Raw genomic sequence first — 8,297 nt, 5'->3', positions numbered from 1 at the left:
ATATATATATATGTGTGTGTGTGTGTGTGTGTGTGTGTGTGAAAAGTTATTTTAAAAATACTCTTGCAAATTGTTTTAAATTTACTTATTATTGAAAGCTCATTGGAATTGCATTTCTTAAAAAAGTACTAATTAATGGAACCATTAAGGAACCAGAATCATAAAGAGGAATCAGAACCGGAATCATTAAGTTCTTTATGATTCCCAGACAGGAAAGACATGCCTCAATGTCAGCACCTTCTCAGTACTCCCACAAACAATTGGGAAATATATAATTGCTGTAATCTGCCGTTAAATTCTTTAAATGTAATAAAAGCAGCGACAACATTTTTATGCTACTATATAAAGATAAATGATGTCACTACCAAATAAAGCAGCACATCAAAAAGGATGGGACAAGGTTATAGAGTAACAAAACCATAATGTTGTGTTGACTTCCATTTATGGTAATGTCATGCCCTATTGATTAGTGAAAAAAGACTTCTAAGGTGAATTTGGATTAGTATCTGACAGTAGTTAATGAACAGATAGCGTATTTCAGAGTTACTCAGCATTAATCACTCTTAATGTTGATGTCAGACAGCAAGGAAATGTAAACTTTGTCCAACTGGTCTTGGTCAAGCTAAAAAGGGGACGTATCATTCTGACCATCTGTCAGTGTTAATGGATGTTTATTTTGTGTCTCACCATGGGTCTGACCCCTACCAAACATTACAACGGAAAATTGTGTCAAAAGGCAGGAACTTTTTTTTTTTCAACTATGGTCTCATTGGATTTCATCCACAAAATTAAGAGCACAGAATCAAGTGTGAGCCATGTACCCCATCTTTTGGAAATAAATGGTAGTGCAGGGATTTAGCTGCCAAAACAACATCTTTGTGGTCACAGGCCAGCATTACAACATAAAAATCACTACCAGATACATATTACCAGTAGATGGCATCCTAGCATTTTGAGTTTGATCTTAGCTATAGCTGACACATAATCTGAAATTTTCAGTGTTAACAGTACAAATAATTCATAATTAATAAATATAATATATAATATATGTTAATTCTTTAATAATAAATAATTAATAAATAACTAATAATTACTGTTAAAATAATTACTTAATAATCAATACTAATAATTCTCATTATTATTATTATTATTTAATACAATTATATATCATTACATAAAAATATATAAATACAAATACAAAAAATATACAAATATAATGGAGAATAAATTACTGTTACTACTTAATAATAATATAACAATACTATAATACTAACAAAACAACTTACAAAATAACAATAAATAATATAAATAAAATAGTTTTAGATGAAGTACAGCATGTCACACCACAGGCCACAGTTGTCATCAACGAGGCATGGAATAAGCCTTGCTCAAAATTCATGATAAAAGTACAACTGAAACAATACTACAGCTTTATACTAAAAAGATCTTTCTAGGGATATGCCGGTATCAAATTTTCATGTTGCGATTAATTTATTATTATTATTATTATTATTATTTCTGCAGTTTAGCGCCATCTGCTGTCAGAGAGTGAAAGTGCGCTTTCATCCAGAGCGGCTCTCACATGTTCCACCATGTGCTTCTTGTCTGCGCTTATTTACATCAGAGTGCGCACGCGTCTTTCACGCAGCATACAGCAATTTTAAAATGCATTCAAAATTCTGAATAATTTGTCATATATAATTATTCACGGTATTTAGAAGTGCCCACGATAACAATATCGTGCATATTCATTACCGTGATATATCGCATTACCGAATACCGGCACAAGTCTAGATCTTTCATGCACATTCTACATATTTTATTATCAGCTCCTTATTCACAGACTAATTCGAACTGTTATGGATGGTATTTGAAGCCGACATAAATGCCTAACAGTGGAAACGCATGACGATTTTGACAAGGGTGATACAATAAATCCATTCATCAGATTGGGACAGAGGTGAATGGCTGGCAGACATAAGGTGGAGTCCACAAATTCTCAAAAACCTCATGGCCATCATTTCATCCATCATATGCACTGTATATCATATTTACTGCAGTAACATGTATAACTAAAATGATTAACAGCAGGTCAAGGAAAACCAAAGAGAAACATGAAGAAATAATTTTAGATGCTTGGATAACATTTGACATGAGAACTAGGAAACCACTGACTAAAATGATACATGATCTTGTAATTCTATTATTGCATATCTTTAATCTTCCAAAGTACAGTCTTTTCATTTAGTGCAGTTCTGAAGTCATGCTCTCAGCAGCTCTTTAAATCTGTTTCTAATGGTATCAGAGGATGAAAATGACTGCACGTGGCTGATCTTGGCAAAGACATTTTTCTGTGAAATCACAGGAGTGAGAAGGCAGTTTATGAGTTATTCAAACTCACATTGCCTGTGGATGGGCTAGTGTTAGTATTATATATATATATATATATATATATATACACATATATACATATATATATATATATATAATCAATATTTTGAATTAGTGTTTATTTTTATTTTAGTTTTTTTTACTTTTTTAAGTGCTTTGCCAGTGTATCTAGCTTTAAGTGAGAGTGGTGGTGACATATATTTATGATGGTGCGATAATACAAATCATAATGTGGCTTCTGAGGAAACCAAAATGGTGCAACATTTAGTTTCACAATCAAACTGACAAAGGGTATGAACAATTGCAACAATTACGAACATTGGCTAAATGAAACAGTGACTTGTGAGGCCGACCAAACTTTTTATTTTATTAAAGTCTTATAGTCTATAGTAACAGTGAATACACTGTACATCATAACCAAAAACTAAATAGAAGAAAACTAAACTAAGGTGAAACTGCACATAGTTTTCAGAGTAAGCAGTACATTTACATTTCCTTGAGTAAGAGGAAAACACCAATGTTTGCAGGTTTGGAAAATCTACTATGTCATATTGCAGCCAAATGTTTGAGAGCTGGTGGGTTTGGGGGAGCAGTAAACTTTTGTTTTTGTCATTTTGGATGTCTAAAAAAAGAAGAAAAAAAAACTTTGACTGGTTGGGTCTTGGATATAGTGTAAATTAATTGTATTGCCAGAATCCAACCCAATGCTGATGATTCATGTGCAATGATACAAAAGGTTTATGGTACAAAATGTCGCACAAACAGCTGCCATTATTCAATAAATATGTATACATAGGACACATATAACAGAGGACAAATTTGAACAGTTCTGTGGTTACTGCAACGCTAAAAGCCACCACTATCTCAAAGGGAAGTATTGAGTTTATGTGTCTGTAATTTTTTTTATTCTCAAGAATTCACTCAAAATGAAAATTATTTACTCATGTTGCTCTATTATTAAAGTTGACATGAAATAACAACTTCACTCTTTTCTATACAACAACCATTCATGGTGACCATGTCTATCAAGTTTGAATCAAATAGAAATGTTTAATCAATTCATGATGTGAATTTGCTGCCCAATTCAGAAGGCTGATTCCCCACAGATTAATATAGGAATTTCCAATATATTTGTACAATAGTGTTTTTTGATTTCAGGTCTGCGCAATTACCAAAAGAGAATTCCTGAGAGAATCCATGATGAGAATGCTGATTATGATCTAGTATATTTTTACCAGAGCTAGGTAGATTACTTACAAATTGTAGTCCGTTACTGATTCCAAATTACATGACAAAAATTGCAGTTAGTAATGTAATCCATTACATTACACGTTTTAGGTAATATAATCCAAATTCTTTTGATTACTTTTAGATTACTTTTGACCTAACTCGCTTATCACATTGATTTAAATAGGATAATCTTGTACCATATTGATATAAAAATGCAAAGAAAAAGAAAATATATTCCATTTGTTGTTATTAACAACATAAAGTGCATTAAACATTACAACGTTTCCCAAACTGGGGTTCATAAAGGAACTGCAGGGGGTTCGAGAGTTTAATTAAAAACTAATAATTAATTAAATCATAAAAATGTTAAGTAAAATAAATCATTTTAAAATAACATCCATCAAAATAAAACACTTACTAAAAAATTGAAATATTTTATTTGTTTAACTGCTGTTTACTTAATTATTTACTTATTGCCTTAAAATCTCAGGGGTACATCAAGTAAATATATTAGTTGAAAGTTGTTTGGCTGACAAAAAAAAGTTTGTAAATCCCTGCATTACATGTAGGATAAATAAATAAAGAATAATGTGCATTTGTGCATGTTAATGTGTTTGAAAGACAAAAGTCTTCCAAAGACATAGTAATGCACAATTAAATAAATAAAAATGAATGTGTTCATCAGTAGTTGATGAAATGTTGAAATACTGAGAAAACTGAAATTATTTTTGTAAATCCAGTGGTCAAACACTGTGTGGCCTCTCAGTTTTCTGTGTAATTATAGCCACCTGACTAATGACTGGTCGTTGTGTGAATGTCCACAAAACTGGAAGACTTTCTGAATGTATGTAAACGGTAGGCTATTTTTGAAAAGAACATTTAAAAGATGGAAAAGAGGAGTTAGGGAGAATCAATAAATTATGAATAATTTATTGCCATTGTGTGAATAATATGTAATCATGTAATAAAAAAGTAACTGTAGTCTGATTCAGAGTATTTTAAAATGTAATTTAATCTAATTACAAGTACTTAATTTTTGGAATCTGATTATGTAATCCAGATTACATGTAATCAGTTACTACCAAACTCAGATTTTTACATACATAAGTTTTGACATTAATAATGTGTGGTGAGAACCAAAGACGCTTGGTGCTTTCAAATTGGATGTCAATGGCACATTGCATCAAAACGAGCTATTTTTGACTGGAAAACTACAGTGAAAAATGAATTAAACTTTGATCTGTTCATCACAAACACATTCGATGGCTCCAAAGAATTGGAATATATGTATGTATATAATATATATTGGAATATATAATATGTTTCCCCTCTTTTTGTCCATTTTGGAGCATTTTGGACACAGGCAACATGGCAGGGAGGAAAAATGAATCTGCTTTTGGGTAAAATATTCATTTAAACAGAAATCTAATATGATTTAAACTGAATTACTTGTATGTATGGGAGATCACGGACATTCTCAGGGCCATGTGTCAGCTTTCAAAGGAGATCAGACTAGATTCAAGACACTCTCCTACCCATAAAGACAACATGGATGTGGCTACCACGCCGATAACATCAGATTGTTTTGTTGCTCATAAAACAAATACTTGGGAGGACGGCCCTTGTACAGAGTTTGATGAAAGAGAAATGAAAGGCTCCTCAATGCAAACTAATGAGTGCAGATCATTAACAGTGTAGTCATGCATGCAAACCCCTTCAGAGGGGCAAAACTAGGGGTTTAAAACATTATATACAAGGCAAGTCTGGACTCTACGTGTCATAGCCCAAGCCCATATTTAATGTGCAGCACATCTCATAGGTATCAATAACTACAGAAGGAAATTAAATCATTCAGTCTTGTCTCTACTTGTAGTTTGATCTGAGGCAGTCTCACAGAAACTGAGAAATACTTAAAAGGATTTCTGGTATATGTTTATTGTATTTTCATCTTAAAACAACCCCACCAGAGTCATTTTGGCCAACTAATAACAATGATTCAGAAGTACAGGAATTTCCCTCGCATACCAAAGGGTGGATGATAGGCTTTAACTTTAACTTTGTAGTTCACGAGTTAGATTTAAGGCCACCTACTGATTTACAGGTTAATATTTCATATTGACTAACCTGTTGAATCGTGAAAGTTTGTTATCCGCTTCACAACTTGATATAAACTATACAGGATTACAAGGCGACAACTTTCTCTTTTCGACATAAAAATGTACCTAGGCCACAAAAAGAAGCAGTAGAGTTGCCACATCTTGTGTTATTTGTGAAATAAAAAATAAATTAAAACCGTAATTTAAAAAATTCGCCGTCGACAGAACACTCTTACCTTTAAAACAATCTCAGAAGTGTGATCTCCTGATGAATCAGAGAAGAAACGGAAACTACGCCCCAGAATTGGTTTTACGTGAACTTCAAAAGGTCCGTGTGTAAAATTGTCTGGAAAATCATCTAAATACTATTTTAAATTAATTGCATTCTTTATCACTATTGTAATGTATTCTTGTTACTTTGTGAATGACACCGTTTGTAACACTTCCACCTACGCTGACCAATCACAGTCGGCGCACGACATGGCGTCACCGTCGACCTTTCGAAGCCTTCGAACTGTGGAGAGAGACATCTCTGCATCTTCTAATAATAAAGCTATAAGGACTGTTAGAATTTGATCTGCTTTTGGACTCGTTGTGTGATTATTTGTATGCAATATAACGGCCTTCTTATTATTATTTAATTTTTTATTATTATTTATTTATAGTTACTGATATTGTTGTTGATATTACGTGTTGTATGGATATTTTCTGTATGTTCCAGTTTTCAGATATTAAAACAAAAAAAAAAAACAAAAAAAAAAAACTAAGAGACACCGCTTATTGTTTTCCGCCTCTTTTCCTCCGAATTCTCCTCAATTCGGGCGCCCTCTTTCTGTGATTCTGGGAACAATCATTCCCTTTGCCTTGACAAAATAGCTAGGAATGCTTATTATTTTATTGACCATGTTATTTTAGTACTGTCAGGAATTTGTCGTTGTGATAATAGTTGTCTCTTTACATTACGACACTGACAGTCAAAAGTATGAGATGTATGTGTTCCATTGATTCTGCCATTACTTTTAAATATAGCAAAATTCTGGCATCATCAGTCCACTTGTCCTGGGATTGTAGATGTCCTCAAATATATTTCTTTTATAAGGTTTTTATTTTTGTCAAGACAGTGACAAAATTATTTAATGTCAGTCGTAATCCCGATGGTCCTCATTCAATATTTTACCCATTTAGTGTTATTATATTTTCTGTTTCAAACATGATGTTAACTCAGTTACACAAATAAAGGAGTAAAGAAATTGTCTGGGATTTTAAGATAAGTAGGCTACCCTCATTTTTAAGTAAGCCTTATTAGTAGATAGCAACACCATGCACAGTAAAAAATTATCACTGCATTTGATAAATATTTGACACTTTATGAAAGCATACATATTGAATGGCATTTTGTGAGAAAATAGGTAAAGCTTGAGGTTGCACTAAAAGTGAATACCTATAAACATGGATTAGGTCGGTCTACTATAAAATAAATTGTTAACACCCTAGAATTCAAAGGTCATGGCCACCTCTCAAGCTGAAAAAAATCACCTCGTGCCCTATAGTGTACAATCTTGAATAGCTGACCCAATTGTGCTCAACAAATAGCCATTACTGTATGGTAGATGTGTATATGTTTGTCTGTCTTATTACATCAGTGGAGCACTAGTCTGCACCTGTTTGAAGAAAACAGCAGGAGATTGTTGAGGTTGAGATAAACTGAAAGGCTGCTGTGTTGCAGAGATGGGCAGCAGGAAGATGATGGCAGCATACTAAGCAATGAAATGGTGCATTTTAAGGTATATGCTATTTAATTGTGATCTCTAAACCAACATTTTCCTATACTTTTTTTAAAGTTTTTTTTTTGTAGCTATTTTGTATTAGCTTTTATTTTGATATTTTCATGTTAATTTGTTTCAATTTTAGTAATTTTATTTGTGATTGGTTTTTTAATTATTTCTAAATACATATTTTTATTTCAATTTTAGTTTTTTTTTTCTGTTAGTAATTTTGTTGTTCAATAGTTTGTTTTGAACAATAACATAAATAATCATTCATAACCAGTGGTGTAACTTGGTTTTAAAAAGTGGGTGGGACAGGAGTGAGTGTGTATGGGTGTGGGTTAATGTATCGACATAGAACTCATTTAGCTTCATTCATAGTTTCATTCTTACATGTACTATAATAAAAATGTATTAAGCCCAAGATTCTTCACGTTAGTGATTAAATACATACATACGCAATAAACAGTCGTATTCCTAAACAGTCTATCAAAGATGTTCATCAGTGATCGTATATCAAGAGCAGGGACACGTTTGTGCGCATTTTGTTTTGTGATTCAACTGGAATGAATATAGTTTCATCTGCATTAGGTACATCCGTGCCACGAGATGTTTCAAAAAAGTGATGGGGACATGTCCCACCCGTAAATTACGCCTATTTTCATAACAAAGGAACCATTTTGATTTTGTGCCTCAGTTACAACAAAAACAAACAAGCTAAAACTGATATCTAAAGTAAAGTGAGGTTTAAAATGACAGTGATTGTATTTAGTCTTCCAATCATCCTCAAGTGTAGTTCTGAGACATCGTTCAA

General features: G+C 32.6%; 1 protein-coding gene across 2 annotated transcripts in view; it reads right to left on the bottom strand.

The window, feature by feature from the left end:
* LOC107684936 (guanine nucleotide-binding protein G(I)/G(S)/G(O) subunit gamma-12-like) overlaps positions 1-6,168 on the bottom strand; it is a 19,254-nt gene extending 13,086 nt beyond the window's left edge. Inside the window, exon 1 of one of the 2 annotated variants that reach the window (XM_016481323.1) lies at positions 5,954-6,168. The gene's annotated coding sequence lies outside the window, so the exon portion shown is untranslated. Of the gene's footprint in view, positions 1-5,745; positions 5,781-5,953 lie in introns of those variants that run through there. The other variant, XM_016481324.1, reaches the window with a different exon arrangement.
* Between the last annotated feature and the right edge of the window lie 2,129 nt (positions 6,169-8,297).

This window comes from Sinocyclocheilus anshuiensis, unplaced genomic scaffold (assembly GCF_001515605.1).
Source record: "Sinocyclocheilus anshuiensis isolate Anshui unplaced genomic scaffold, SAMN03320099.WGS_v1.1 scaffold673, whole genome shotgun sequence".
In the NCBI taxonomy this organism is placed as follows: Eukaryota; Metazoa; Chordata; class Actinopteri; order Cypriniformes; family Cyprinidae; genus Sinocyclocheilus; species Sinocyclocheilus anshuiensis.
This window is presented reverse-complemented; position numbering and strand designations above follow the sequence as displayed.